The sequence below is a fragment of the Bubalus kerabau genome, chromosome 5 (assembly GCF_029407905.1).
Source record: "Bubalus kerabau isolate K-KA32 ecotype Philippines breed swamp buffalo chromosome 5, PCC_UOA_SB_1v2, whole genome shotgun sequence".
Lineage (NCBI taxonomy): Eukaryota > Metazoa > Chordata > Mammalia > Artiodactyla > Bovidae > Bubalus > Bubalus kerabau.
In genome coordinates this window covers 105,168,559-105,184,049 of record NC_073628.1, presented here as the reverse complement: position 1 = coordinate 105,184,049, position 15,491 = coordinate 105,168,559, and positions in this window count along the sequence as shown.

The following is a 15,491-nucleotide window of genomic DNA, read 5'->3' as shown; positions in this document are numbered from 1 at the left end:
AGGCAGTGGACTTCCCTGGCCAGGTACACCGAGGGCAGTGGCGAAGTGGTTCACCTTCTGGGGAGACTGGTTCCCTAGTGCATCAGGGGTTCCCAGCCTGTCCACCATAGACCCACAGGCCAGGGGGCTCAGGGCATGGGTTCTGATCCTGACCCTTGTGGCTGTCAGTTTTCCAAACTCTGAAATGAACATGTAGGCAGCACATGGAGTGTGGATCCCCAGACCTGATCTGGCCATGGCAACCAGTCTATAAGGCTGGCCGGCTGGGAGAGGGCGGGGGCCCTTTTCTGCAGCCTGGTCAGGGGACAGCCCTGGGAAGTCTGGGTTGAGTCCAGACCCTGGCAGTGGTGGGGGTGGGGGTGGGGAAGGATCAAACCGGTGCTCATGGGAGCCCAGACAAGACATAAATCAGGGACATGGTTGCCCTGAGGGTCTGCAGCTCACGGGGGCTGTGGACCCAGGGCTGCTGTGGCCCCCAATGACAGCCTGTAAGAAACTTCCAAAATTGGAAGTCAGCTAATTGCAGCATTGCAGCTGACCCTGATTTGGGGCCAAGCTGGAAACTGTCACTGCCTCACGAGGGCCCCCGAGAAACAGGAGCCGCAGGCCATGAGCTCTGAGCCCAGGCTGAGGTGCAGGCCCAGTGTCTGGCCCAGCTCAGCTCCCAGGGAGCTCCTCTGCAGAGGCTCTTCTGTCCCACGGGGTGCCTTCTGGTGCTCAGCTCTGGGCCCTGGACAGTCTGCAGGGTGCTTTCTGTTTGGGGGTGCCTGCTTGCCTGCTGCAGGGGTCCTCACCCAGGGGAACTGTGGGTTGTACCTGGCAAGAGGTGTGTGAAGGGTTAAGGGCGCTGCCCGGCCTCCAGCTTCTCCATCTGCCGTGGGAGTGATTCTTCCAGGCCTGCGTCAGGCGGGAAACATCCTGCCCTGCTGGGCGGGGGGAGGTCGGGGCGCCAGAGCAACACGGCCTGGCCAGCTGTTCTCACCCGGCCCCCACACCTGCTCTGGTTTGTTATTCCCACTCAGACAAGGCTCACTTCTCAGTCTTTGAAAGTCTCTAATGGCGGTGCAGTGGTAAAGAACCTGCCTGCCCATGCAGGAGACACGGGTTCGACCCCTACATCAGGAAGATCCCCTGAAGAAGGAAATGGCAACCCACTCCTGTATTGTTGCTTGAGAAATCTCATGGACAGAGGAGCCTGGCAGGCTATAATCCATGGGTTCGCAGAGTCAGACGACTGAGCAACTAAACAACAACAGAAAGAACTTTCTGTTTCTCTCATGTTCCGTGAACAGCCACTCGGAGGCTCTCCTAACTGGGGTAGGGCGGGGGTGGGGAAGAGGGCCTGTGGACTTTGCCCTTGTCCTCATGTGGGGATTCTTAGGGTCATTTGAGATTCAGTTCTGTGGCATTTGCCTGCACACCCCAGGGCTGAGCTCTGGGTAGGACAGAGTGGGGAGTTTATTGCTGTCCGGTCATTAAGTTGAGTCCGACTCTTTGTGACTGTATGGACTGTAGCATGCCAGGTTCCCTGTCCTTCACCATCACCCAGGGTTTGCTCAAACTCGTGTCCATTGAGTCGGTGATGCCATCCAACCTCTGTTGCCCCCTCAATTCCTGCCCTCAATCTTTCCCAGCATTAGGGTCTTTTCCAATAAGTTGGCTCTTTGCATCAGGTGGCCAAAGTATCAGAGCTTCAGCTTCATCATTAGTCCTTTCAATCAATATTCAGGGTTGATTTCCTTTAGAATTGACTGGTTTGATTTCCTTGCTGTTCAAGGGACTCTCAAGAGTCTTTTTCAGCACCACAGTTCAAAAGCCTCAATTCTTTGGCGCTCAACCTTCTTTATGGTCCAACTCTCACATCTGTACATGACTCCTGGAAAAACCACAGTTTTGACTACAGGGACTTTTGTCGGCAAAGTGATGTCTCTGCTTTTGAATATGCTGTCTAGGCTGGTCAGGGTGCCCAGAATTGGCTCTCAGAAGCAGAGGGTGCAGGGAGAGGCCTGGGGGCTGAGGGAGGCAGCAGCCCCCGCCTGCGGCCGTCGGGGGAGTTGCCTGTTTACTCAGTCATGGGGGCTGAGGTGGGCCCCATTCCTACCCTATGCCTGGGGGTGCACCTCTCTCATGTCTGCCTGCCAGGCCTCACCAGGCCTGCCCCACTGGGCCCAGTGCACCGGGGAGGGGGTGCTGACGCTCAAGACAGGACTCGTGGACCCTGGTGTCCCCAGTGCCCCCAGCGCTGTCTGGGACTTGGTAGGCAGGGGGATGGCAGGCAGGACGCAGGCTCAGGGCGGGTAGCCTATTGGGGGGACGAGAGCCTGTCCTAGGTGCTTGGCGGTCACAGCGACCCTGCGTGGAGGTGGGGCTCCTGGGCCTCGGGCATCAACTATCTGTTCAAGTAAAAAATTGTCTCCATCTGTGTTGGCTAATGACTGATTAAATGACTAATCACGGAAGTCTTAATTAAACCCATTTTTCTCCGAGCAAGCGGGGGAGGGGCCCGTTCCTGGCATGTGCTGGGCTCTGGCCGGTTCTCCACGGAGCAGTACGGGCAAGGTCAGTGCGGTCACTGCGCTGACGGGGCTGCAGGCATGTCTCCTGTGCAGAGCCGGTGTTCAGGATTTCGGGGAGGATGCGGCTGGAGCCACGCGCTGTGCGTTTTGACGGGAGTCCCTTGTGTGGCCGGGCAGGCTCCAGGCCACGGTTCTGAAATGGAGTCGGTCTTGTGCAGCGAGCGGACACAGTCTCACGTCAGTCAGGAACTGCCAGGGCTCTGTGTCATGCTGTGAAATTCCGTAACATGCCAGGAATGTCTCCACAGGAATGCGGCGGGGCCGGCGGCGGGGCCCGGGCTCGCCTCGGGAGCAGCGCCGTGCAGGGCCACCCGCCGGCCTGCCCGGTGCCGAGGCCGCCCCGTGTGCACACCGTCTCTCCCAACCCGGAGCTCAGAGCCGGGCGACCCAGGCAGGCTCCCCTGATTGTGCTGAGCCAGCCACTCAGGAACCAGACTTGAGATATGACGAAGCCGCGAGTGCGATGGCCAGCAAGGGCCGGAGCCCTGTGGACGCAGGCCATTTCCGGGGGAGGAGGAGATCAGGGCGGCCACACCTGTCTGTGAACCCCGGGCTCAGGCCCTCCCAGGTCGTGCACGCAAAAGGCCCCTTCCAGGCCTTGACTCTCTGGGGTTGGGGTCTGTGTGGTGAGGGGTCCCAGTGGGCTGGGCCAGCCTGGGAGCCCCAGGACTTGGCAGTACCTGGGCACCCCTTCTCCAAAATTGGGGCACTCACCCCAAGACCAAACATTCTGTCTTTGGAGGGGCAGGGGTCTAGTGGGCCACCGGCTGGGCTCTGGGAAGGCCCAGACCCCTAGGCCAAGGGTGCTAGTCTGCTCAGTGGACCCCTTCCTCCACTGTGTTTAGAGAGCATGCTGCTGCTGCTAAGTCGCTTTGGTCGTGCATGAAGGTAGTTTAATTAGACCCAAACATCGTGACAAAAGGCCAGAAGTCCGTCCTGAAGGTGCCCTTGTCGCGTGAAATAAAGACCCACTCGGCCCTGAAGTTGGGGGCCCATGTCTTGCCAGACCTTGTGGGGATGAAGAGACACTGTTTCAACCCTTCCTGTTCTTGGAACCCCTTGATGACGACCATGGGCGAAGCTAACACGTGACCATGTGAGGTGTTCTGTGGCTCTGGGGGGTCACCAGGTGAAGACACACGGGGGCCCCGGGGCAGCAGGGCAGGGAAGGCGGTGACTGAATGCGGGGCCATGCAGGCTGTGGGCCACCGGAGCCTGCTCCGAGGGTCAGGTGGCCCTGGGGCCTCAAGGTTGGCCTGTCCTGGGCCAGCCCTGCAGTTGGCCGCCTGGACCCCTTCCTTGCTCACCAGAAGCTGAGGAATGGCTGGCTTGTCCTTGATCTCCTCCTGGGCCACCTGGGGGTTGGGGGCACCACCTGAATTCAGCGGCTTCTTCCACCCTTCCTGGACTTTGGGATCTGACACCGAGAGCCAAAACCACAGGCCAGCCTGGAGGCTCCAGGGTCATGGCCAAACTCGGGCCCATGGATGGAGCATGGACAAACTCAGGCCCGTGGACAGGGCATGGACAAACTCGGGCCCCATAGGCGGGATTTTGGGGAAAACAGAAGGGTTTTAAGTGCCAGCTGCTGCATGCTCGCTAACCAGACATCAGGGGCGGGCTGGGCTGTGCCCTGCCAGGCACTTCATGCTCCTGTCTCACTCCTTGCAGGTGGTCAGGAGGACTGTCCCTTTGCCCCATCAGGTCATGGGGGAGATCTGTGCAAACATCCTGCCCCCGGTGGGGGCAGGCATTGGTGTGTGCTAAGTTGCTTCAGTCGTGTCCGACTCTTTGCGACCCCCATGGACTATAACTCACCAGGCTCCTCTGTCCACGGGATCCTCCAGGCGAGGATACTGGAGTGGGTTGCCATTTCCTTCTCCAGGGGATCTTCCTGATCCAGGGATTGAACCCACGTCTCCTGCATCATCTGGCATTGCAGACGGATTCTTTACCACTGAGCCACTGAGGAAGTCCCAGCAGGCCCAGCTGAAACGAAGTATCCACAACCTCACAGGGATTCTCAGTGCAACCCAGGTGCTTCTTATTTGCCCGAGCCAGTTGCTGGATTTCTTAGAAAACCTCAAGGTGGTCTTTTAGGGTCCAGAGCCAGGTTTGGATGCTGGCGCAAGGTGCTGGAGCCTGAACACACGTGAGGAAGTAGTGGCGGGGATGGTGGATCAGGAGGCCCTGGGGGCCTCGGGCAGGCTCTCCACCTCTTCTCTGGGTGGGAGCCTTGGACATACAGACATCCATCGGGGTGGGGGCTCAGGGGCACAGAGCTGGGCCTGGATTCAGGAGGTCTGGAGACCAGTGCCCGCAGGAAGGAAAGGCGCTTATGGCTGCAAAAGCCTGGCCTGGGGCCTCAGAGGCAGGTCAGGCCGGGTAGGTGGGCTTGGGCCGGGGCACTGTGGCCAGACCAGGGTTGCCTGACCACGCTGGCTTGTGTCTTTAACCAAGGTAACTCCAGGCCCATGGGGAGCTCTGTACACAGACACCTGTTTGTCCATAGCCAGCATGGCCGGGGTTGGGGGGGTGACCCAGCTTTGGGAGAATATCTCCCCGGGGTTTCTGTATTTGGAGAACAAGCTCAGAGGGGCTCCCCGGGGAGAACGGGCCAGCCTGCCCCTTAGGCCGAGATGAGGGAATGCAGCAGAGCACAGGGACCCTCTGCAATGGTCCCAGCCTGGGTGAGGACACTGCATTTCAAGAGCTTGGAGAGCCCTTGGCAGAGCGGACTACGGGAGGAGGAGCTCGCTGCTCCTGTCTTCTCGGAAGAGGACAACAGTGAAAGGCTCCTTTTTTGCTGAAATCAGACGTTTCCACATCAGCCTCAGCTGCTGAGTTGCCACAGTTACTGAATCCAGCACACGCTTCGCCGTGAGCATCTGGGCCTGGGCTGTGTTGTGAGTTAGTCCTGGGGGTGTTTCAGCCTTTGGCCAGCATGCACGTCCCTGAGACCGAAACACTGGGCAATGTGGGGTCTCTGTGTCTCGCAGGAGCCTTTTCTTTTTTGGAGCCTGTGCTTCTCTGGTTGTTGTGTGAAATGAGCTTCATATTTAGTTCACACACCATGACTCAGAACGATGCAGAAGGGTGGCCCCTTCCTCTGGAAATGGCGCATCCCCACACAGCCTGCGACCCCGTGCCAGCCTCCAAGTGTCCCGGCCGGCCCATGCCCGCTGGCGTCATCGTCACCGATGAGCAAGCTAATTGCAGAGTGCTGGCGGATGCAGTGGCTCAGGGCCGCTCGCCCCCTGCCCGTTTGTCCTGCGTTTCTCATTTTCCTAGAGTTTTGTGGCCGCGTCTCTGCCGGCCGGCCTCTGCTCTTTTGCATGGCTGTTTCCACGTGTGCCCTAGGCTGGTGGCAAGAGGTGTCCATGGTACCCCATGACTCCCGAGGGCTCACGCTGGGGTTGGAGGCCAGACCTTGGTGGGAGGTGGGAGTCTCGGAGGGCCTGAGTGGCCACATCCTCCCCTGGGCCTGGGTCTCTTCTCCAGAAGGAAGGTTCCTGTCTTTGGGGTTCCATGGCCGAATTGCCAGCCCAGGTCTGCTTTGCCTAACCACACCTCACAGGTTCCACCCCAGGAGGAGACCTCAGATGGGGGTGCGCTGGTGGCTCCTTGGGGGCTGCCCAGTGCTCAAGGCTTTCAGGTGGGTGAGGATCAGTCCCACCCGAACCTCTGGAGCTATGGGGCTTGGCGGGGAGGTGGGGGGCAGGGGGCTTCCAGGAATTTCTCTGGAATCCAGCCTTCTTCCTGAGAAGGAACAGCTGAGGGATGTCCCCTCACCTCCCCCCAGACCCCCACACAGCCCTGCCTACTTCTTCAGACAGAAACCTGAACTCGGCCTGGGTGAGCTCTGGTCTCCTTGCCTGCAGGCCGGGCGGCTGTGGCCCCAGGTATGTGACGGCCTGCACAGACAGAAAGGGAGGCACACAGACCAAGCTCCAGGCCACGGTGCTGCCGCCTGAGGGCCTGCTGCCTGCCTGGGGGCCCCGGCCTCTGTCCACGTGCCAGAGCGTCTGCAGGCCCCTTGAGGGAGGGGACCCCTGTGACCACTCTGCTCCCCTGGCCTCGGGCCTGCCTGGGCGAATCCCCACGTGGACAGCCGCAGGACGTGGGTGGGCTCCACCCAGCTGCCTGCTCCCAGGCAAGGCCCTCGGTGCAGGAAGTTCGCCATCCTAGACCAGGCCGGGCTCCATGGCGTCCAAGTCATCTCAGGCCCTGGGGATACCGGGCAGGTGGGTGGAGAAGGGCCCCATCCTGGGATGCACACACCTGGGAGGCTTGGCTGTGGCCCAGCTGATGGGGAGGCCAGAGCAACCCCAGCGCCGATGAGTGTTCCTACCTGTTGCCTCCTGGTGGGCCTTGCGCTATGGGCGTCATCCCCCTGTGGTCCTGGCCTCTGGGCCTGCTGCCCACCTTTTAGAAGCAGCGGGGTGGAGGCAGGGTTCAGCTTCCAGATCCCCCATGCATGGCCTCAGCGTCAGGCTGAGCCCTGTCGGGGGTGTCCCACCCCTACCTCGTGGAGGCCCTCCAGAAACAGGATGGCGTGGTACCCTGGTGGTGGGGGCCCAAGGCGGACGTCGGAGAACTGGACGCAGCCTCGCTCTGCTCGCCGACGGCTCCCGGGACAGCGGGGCTCGTGTTTCCCGGCTGAGGGGAAAGAGGATTCCAGAAAAACAAAGGAAAAGGCCCTTTAAGTATCACAAAACAAAAGTCAGAAAGGACATTTCCTATGGTCTCTCTGAAGTGGGACTTGTGTGGCTGAGGTTGTTGGGCCATGGATGGCCACACGGGCCCTGGGGGGCCTGGCGCTACTGCCCAGAGTGCTGGCCACATGGCCATCTCCAGGGGAGTGGCTGGGCTGGTGTAGACACAGGGCCCCACGGAGTGTGGTTTTGGGTCCCCCGCCTCTCGATGCCCCTTTGTCTGCGGTCCACCACGAGGCCTAGCAGGTGGTGCTTTGGGGATGAGGGGGTCTCCTGTCACAATACCTGTGCCACTGAGGCCCTGGGTGTCCTGGACAGGACTGGACAGGCCCCAGGTCAGAGGCCTTGTGCTCAGCCAGGCAGAGCCTGATGTCCTCTTCTGAACAGTATGACAGGAGGACGTGCCTCCTTAATGAGGGCTACCCCATGTGGTGACGTCAGACCACACCTGTGGCAAGCACAGAGCACGGAAGGGCCCACAGCCACCAGCCCCACAAGGGAGGCCGCCCCCTCAGGGGACCTGAAACCCTCTAGTGCTGGAGAACGTCACAGGGCTGGGTTTAATCTGCCCCACTGGGGCCCCCGCCCACCCTGGCTTCCTCCAGCCCCTCCCCCAGGAGTCCTAAGGTCTGACGGTCACAGGGAGTGCTTCTACCCCTCCCCTTCCCCGTGTCTCTTCTGCCTGCGGGGGCCCCTGCAGTGTGGTGCTATGCAGGGCCACCCCACGACTGTCCCAAACAGACGCACATCAATCAGGCTTGCTCTCATATGGGGATGGACTCAGGGCTCTTCTGACCACCCTCTGCCCCAAGGGCCCTGCCCACGTATACACAAGTGGGGAGGGGCCAAGGGGAGGTGGTTGGACACTCCTGCCAGCCGACTCTGCAGGGTGGACCCTTCATTGGCCCCCTCAGTGGGGGTCTGAGTGAGTGGAGGGGTGTCTCTTCATCGGCCCCCTCGGGGGGGGTCTGGGCAAGTGAAGGGGTCTCTCCTCCATACCTTGGATGGGGCCCTGGGGTGCAGGCATTAACACCCCTTCCCTGGAGCCCAGCTTCTGCAGGGAGAGGTGGAGATGGACCCCAGAAGTATTTCCAAATTACAGGTGGGGAATTATTTCTCTCAGCGGGGTCTTAATCTCATTGTTACAGCGCATTATAAAAGCAGAGTCTTTGCTCCCGCAAGGACGTCCTCTGTGCATGCCGTCTCCCTGTCAGCTCGGCTGCCCGGGCACTGTGGATGTCCTGGGCAGTGACAGGAACGCGCTGCTGACAGAATCGTTTCCAGCTCTTAACGCACCGCAGCTTCCGTGCGGCTTCGTGGGAGCTAACGTCTCCCACCTCTGGACAGTAAAGACCCGCTCTGTGTCCTCTGCCAAGGTGACCGGCTAGTGGGCCCCAGACAGAGCTGGGCTTGCTGAGGCCGTGGTTCCTCCTGGGCAGCAACCAGACCTAGGCCCACAAAGCACTGTATTGGGGGGCTGGGGACTAGGGACCTGTGTGGAAACAAGCTGGTGTGCAAGTCCATGCACATCCACACTAAGCCCGAGCTGCCGCCCCCGGGCTCTGGGCACCAATGGGGCTGCTGGAAGAGGCCGGTCAGTCCTCCAGACCCCACAGGCCGCCCGGAGCACGGGTGCTCCTGTGTCCTCCCCGCGAGTGAGGAGGGACTGGGGAAGCGAGGCTGGACCGTGGAGTGATACCCCAGTGCTCTGGGTGTGCACATGACCCTGAAACCACGCGGGCGGACGTGACCAGGAGGGGACGCCGAGACCCTGACAGTGGCTCAGGACGCCTCCACCTGAGCTATGAGGGTGGGCACCCTGACCCCCAGGACGCCTGCTTACCATCCAGGGACAGAAGAGGAAGGGCTCCAAGACCCCTTTGTTGAGTGATAGAACCTGGCGCTGTCCAGCTGAAACCCCATAGGTAGCTCTACCTGCAGTCCTAGGAGGGAACCTTCTAGATTCGGGGACATGTGGACCCTGGCCTGGGGCTGGGGGCTGTGATCCTGGACACAGGAGACGGGGGAGGGGTGTGTATCCGCACAGACATGCACTGCCCGTGCTGGACGCCTGGCCACTTATAGCCACCTCCGCTCACCAGTCTCATACTTCTCAGGGGGACCCCCCCAGCTGCCCACTGCCCTCCCTGGTGACTGCCACCCCACTGAGCCTTTCAGTTCCAGGCTCTGGATGTTCAGTTCACCCCTCATGCTCCAGTGCATGGATCCATCTCTGCCTGTACCCTGAGCACGAGCTGGTCCTATCCTTGCTCATGGCTGAGCCGTGCTGAGCCCTCTGGTCCTTGGTGCTGCTGGCCTCTGCCCATGCCTCCCAATCAAGTCCTTGCTATGGGCGTGATGACCCCTCCCGACCCTGTCTGCCCTGTGACCAACCTGGTCCTGAGAGTTTGAACTACCCATAGGAGAGGTGGGTGCCCCATGGGAGGGAAGACCCCACTTCTGATAACAGACTCGGCCTCAGAGACCCTGCCAGGCCCCTGGCTGCCCACTGCCTTCCCTGGTGGGGACAGGCTAGCCGTTCTCCTGGCCGAGTGTGTGCGGGCCAAGTGGCCACTTCAAGGGTACCTGAGTCCTGAGGATGCTGCAGGAGAGGGAGGGAGCCCCTACCCCTCGCGTCATGAAAGGGTCATCACTCCTGGGCAAGGGTCCTGCCTGGGCCTCCGGGGCCCTTGGGGCGGCTCCTGGTGTGTTTCTGCAGCCTCCCCAGCGAGGTGGCCCCGCAAGCAGGTTTGCGACTCCAGCTCTCTGGGGTGACTTCCGAACCTTTCTGTCGATTTTAATTACATCAATTACGGCTTTATCAGCAAAATAAAGGTCACTGTGCTGCCTCCAGGGAGCAGGAGGCCGAGCTGGCCAGGGAGAGCGGGCAGCTTGACCTCTCCGGGAGGGAAATGCCAATTAATTATCTTTTTACAGCCGACTCAATTAGACTCCCTAATCACCTGTGTAGGACACAGAGGAGGCGCAGAGACCTCGGGAATAAGTGCCGCTGCTGTGGGCCCGGGTCTCTGGGGCAGCTGGCTCCAGGCAGGACATTTGCTCTCTAGCAAGACTTGAGCCCCTAGAAGGTTACCAGCCTGAAGAGGACGAGCTGGCCCATCTGTTGGTGGCCAGACACACCACGCCAGTCTCAGGGTAGACTCCATCAGTAAGGGGCTGGCTGGTTACAGAGACGGACACGCGGGCAGCCAGCAGCTGGCAGCCGGGGAAGCAGGGAGGTCCATGCGGGAAGGACATCTGGGGCCCTGGGTCTTGATGGCCAAGGGCAGGGGAGGCAGCCTGAGGGCTGGGGGGTTTCCCTGCCCTTCTCCAGCTGCCCAGGACCTGGGCGACAGCTCCCTCTGAGTTGTGTGCCAGCCCTCTGGGCCCCGTTTGTCCCTGGGCGCACACAACTCTGCTGGGGCCTGGGATCTGGCCTGGAGGGTCTGCCTTCAGCCGGTCAGCTGCCTCCCCACCTGGCACAGGTGTGCACACACACGTACATGCGCACACACAAGTCCCGACTCTCACACTCCCTTGCCCAAGAGGCCTCCAGCCCCAGGGCCACTACCCTGTGACCCTCTCCACGGGCTGCCTGATGCCAACCTGTGGATGTGGTTGAGGGTGCCGACCTCACCCCCGAACATCGGAGCTGCCCCCACAGACCAGGCCTCGGTCCTGTCAGTGGTGTTTGCCTGGGAGGGTTTCCTAACGTCTGTCAAAAACCTCTTGAGCGACCCTTCCCCACAAGGCCCCTCCTCAGCCCTGCCGTGGCTCCTGGGGAAAGGGGAGGGGGAGGAAAGAGGAAGTACCACCCCCCACAGTCACTGGAAGCAGTCCAGGCTCCTCCATGTACATTCAGTGAACCAGCCGGAGGGAGCACCCTGGATGTCTGGGTGAGCTCCCCCAACACCCGTCCTAGCGGCCACATCCTGCAGAGCTGTCTGGACTTCATTTCCCATGCAGTAGGCCCGAGGGCTGGGGCTCCCCCTGCAGTGGACCCATGCTCCTGTCCAGGGAGACGACAGGAGAGAAACACTGGAGTCAGGGATGAGCAGCTCCGAGCCGCTGACATCTGACAGGTCAGTCTGTCCTATTGGCTGAGGGGGTGAGCGGTGTGGCTGGGAGAGTCGAGTGCACCCTGAGCGCCCCAGGTGATCAGAAGTGGAGCAGGGACCCCTAGCCCCTCTCAGTCCTGTCCTCCTGACCTTGGAGCCAGGAGTCAATTCTGGTGTCCGTGAACCACTTGATACCAGGAGATGGTTCAGGACAGGAGGAAGTAAGAAAGGCTGTGGGTTTTGGTTGTTTGAGGCCACAACTGCCTCAGAACCCTGCAGGTGGGTCCGTGTGGCAGGGACCAGAGTGGATGGGCTACTGTGCCCCAATCACGGCTGACATCCACCCAGAGTCCTGCTTTCTGACCCCACCTGGCACCCCCTGGACCACACATCCTCTCTAAGGTTAGGCTGTGAGCATCCTTCACCAAGTGGGGATTGTTTCTGTACAGAAAACAAAGCCAGAGCCTCATCCATTTCCTCCTGGCTCCTCCCCATCTCCCACGGTCCCCGTCTACCTGGGCCTTTCTCCAGTTTCGCTGTTGCTCACCTCCGCTGGCTCCTCCAACCCCAAACATGCTCCTCCCTAGACCTCCTTCCACACCTTGTTTGGATGCTGATACCCTGAGGAGTTAAGCCTGCTTCTCCTGGACAGTCCCTCCTGGCTCTTACGGCCTCAGTCCTTAGGCATCCTTAGGACCAGCTCTGCCTGCTGCATTGTCCTCACGACCCTACCACCATCATCCCCATCACCACCATCACCGTCTTCATCAACACCGTCATCATCCTCATCACCACCACTTCACCATCTTCATCACCATCACCACCATATCATCACCATTACCATCATCATCGTTATCACCACCACGACTGTGCTCACCTCCACGGTGGGTCACTCTGCACTCTCCAGGGGCCAGGTCCTTTGCTAAGCTCTTCCCAGGTGGTTTACACACATGGAACCCTCACCTCGGCCCAGAAGAGCCGCCATCGTCTCCCTGTTTAGAGACGAGGAAACTGAGGACAGCCAGCTCTGGTCAAGGTGCCTACCGCTCTGCTGGTGCCACCAGGGTGGAGGCAGGCGCACAGAGCTTGTCTTTGAAGAGCCCTGGCTGGGCCTGCATTCCCTCAGGAGCCCCTGCAAGGGCGCCCCCTCCATCTTGGTTGTACTTGTCCCGGCTGCCTGCACCTGGGATGGAGACATGGGCCCAAGATCAGCCCCAGAAATAAATTCTCCGTGTGGGGAACACAGAGCCTTATCTGTAACTGGGCCCTCTTCCCAGCTGGGGGACTCAGCTTATTTTTTTTAATAAGAGATTTTCAAACTCAAGAATTTCCAGGCCAGCCAGAGGACGGTAACCTGGCCTGGCCTGGCCTGGGAGGGGTGGGCATGTGGAACCTCCAGTTGCCTTGGTGGGTGGCTGCAGATCATATACAGCTTTGACATACTCCTTTCCCAATTTTGAACCAGTCTGTTCCATGCCTGGTTATAACTTTGCTTCTTGACCCACATACAGGTTTCTCAGAAAACAGGTAAGGTGGTCTGGTACTTTCATCTCTTTAAGAATTTTCCAGTTTGCTGTGATCCACACAATCAAAGGCTTTAATGTAGTCAATGAAGCAGATGTTTTTCTGGAACTCCCTTGCTTTCTCCATAATCCAGTGAATGTTGGCAATTTGATCTCTAGTTCCTCTGCCTTTACTTAATCTAGCTTGCACATCTGGAAAGTCTTGGTTCATGTACTGTTGAAGCCTAGCTTGAAGGATTTTGAGCATAACCTTACTAGCGTGTGAAATGAGTGCAATTGTATGGTAGTTTGAACATTCTTTGGCATTGCCCTTCTTTGGGACTGGAATGAAAACCGACCTTTTCCAGTCTTGTGGCCACTGCTGAGTTTTCCAAATTTGCTGGCATATCTAGTGCAGCACTGTAGCAGCTCCTGGAGGTTCCCACTAGCACACAGGTTCCCATCCATTCCCCAGTCCTCAGCCAGAGACTGAAAAGCAGCCAATGGCCCCCGGGTGTTCCCCGTGTGTTCACTTTGTGCAGGTGGCTCGCTAAGCAGCAGCCTCACCCTGGGTGGAGGAGGAGTAGGGGTGGGGTGGGGCCCAGACCCCAGGAGTGGCCCAAGGACGCTTGCCCTAGGTCTCTCCTATAGAGATGTGTCCTTTTACATGCCGGGAACTTGCCATTTCTGAAGCTTTGATGACACTTTGATGACAACTGTCCTGGGGGTCTCAGATGGCCCTGGTCAGAAGCCTCAGGGGCCATGAAGTGGCCTGAAGCAGGGCAACTGGCAGCTGCTTTCCACCATGAGGGTCACTGTGGCGAGTAGTCAGCAGGCAGGGAGGCTGGGTGGCTGCCGGGGAGGCCTGGGGTCTCCAGGGGCAGAAGCTTGTCTTTCTGAGTGATTGAGTCAGCCTCGGACTGGGCGGGGCTTGTACTTCTTCACAAGAGGGAACTCATGTGCTTCTGTTCTTCCAGAAAAGAGTGGAGGGCTGTTTGTCGCTCTCTCTAGGAGACCATCAGGCCAGAGCTTGTGGAGGGCATGTGGGGCCTGGTCATGCTGTCTCTGCCTCCAGCCCCCTCCTGCACAGAGCAGGGCTGGCACAAGACCCTAGGCTCTGAGGAAGGAAGGAACGGAGTCAGCATACTGCCTTTAAAGAGAAAAAGTGGGGCTTCCCTGGTGGCCCAGGAGTTAAGAATCTGCCTTCCAATGCAGGGGACACAGGTTTGATCCTTCGTCAGGGAACTAAGATTTACATGCCATGGGACAAGTGAGCATGTGGGCCACAACTACTGAGCCCACACTCTAAAACCTACACACCACAACTAGAGAGACAGCTGTGTTCCACAGGAAAGACCCAGCACAGCCAAAAACAGGTGCTGAGTCCGAGGCTTCGAGAAAAGGCTTGTAGGGGCTCCAGCCACCAGGTGCCTGGGAGCAGCTGGTGGGGGGGGAGTTGGGAGGGTGGGGGTTTTGGGGGGCTAAGGGGTTGGGGGGCAGGACCCAAGGAGGCCATGAGACTCACTCTCTTCCCCACACTGCTCCGGAAACTGTGCCCTGACTGAGGGGTGAGAGTGCGTGGTGACACGCACACACGAGAGTGTGCACACACTCACACACACACGGGACTCAGCCACAGGGAAAACACTCTCCCTAGTGCAAGGCCTCCAATGCACACACACACATACGTGTGTACAGAGACTTATGTGTGCACACACACCCCCACAAGTGCAGCCCCTCACCTGGCCCAGGCCCCTCCTCCTAGTCACCCAGTCCTGACTCTGCCCCCATCCCTGGGGCCCAACTCAGGCCTGCCCTGCTGCCCCTGGGACCACAGTAACCCCCCAAGGAGACCCCTTCCTCCATCCCCAGTGCCTTTGGCATGTGCTTCCTGACAGAGGCTGGGTCCTGGCGTCTTGCGGGGAGCCCTGGACAAGTTAGGGCACCCACCTTGCCTCCCGCCCTCCACAGTCTCCTGGTTGAAGCTGCTACTGGACCCTAGGGGCCACACGTACCACGAGCTGTACCACAAGCCCCTGTGCCTCCCCTCCAGGCCGTGGACCCATTGACCAGCCGCGGCATCTCAGTCAGTCAGTGCAGAAGGCAGCATTTTGGCCGATGGAGGAAGCCATGGGTTCGGTGAAATAGTGGGGTAATGGGAGAGGGCAGAAACTGTTCCTGTGGGAACCCCTGGGGTGAGGCTGCAGACAGGCAGGGGCTCTGACCACAGAAGACGGGCAGCCCCACGGGGGGCGCCCAGGTGGGAGGCAGAAGGGGTGATGGAGGGGGAGGCCCACCCTATCTGATCCTGGAAGCTGCCAGCAGCCACTGGCTAGTTAGTTGTCTTCTTGGTCAGAATCTGAACGTGAGGGAGACCAGGAAGCAAATAAGTGACCACCTTGGCTGGTCTGGTGGTTCTAAGTGGTCTGGGCCCCCATGACCCCCAAGGTCATGAAGAGAGCCCACTGGACGATCCCAGCAGTGGGGTCCTTGCCTCAGAGGCTGTGACCTGGGGCTGAGACGGGGCCAGGCTGGCGCCGTGTCGCCAGGAGGCTTGTTCAGGTCACCCACGGTTCAGTCCTTTCTAAGGAGACAGATGTACCCAGCGTGAGCATCCACATGGGTGCAGGATCATGGCCT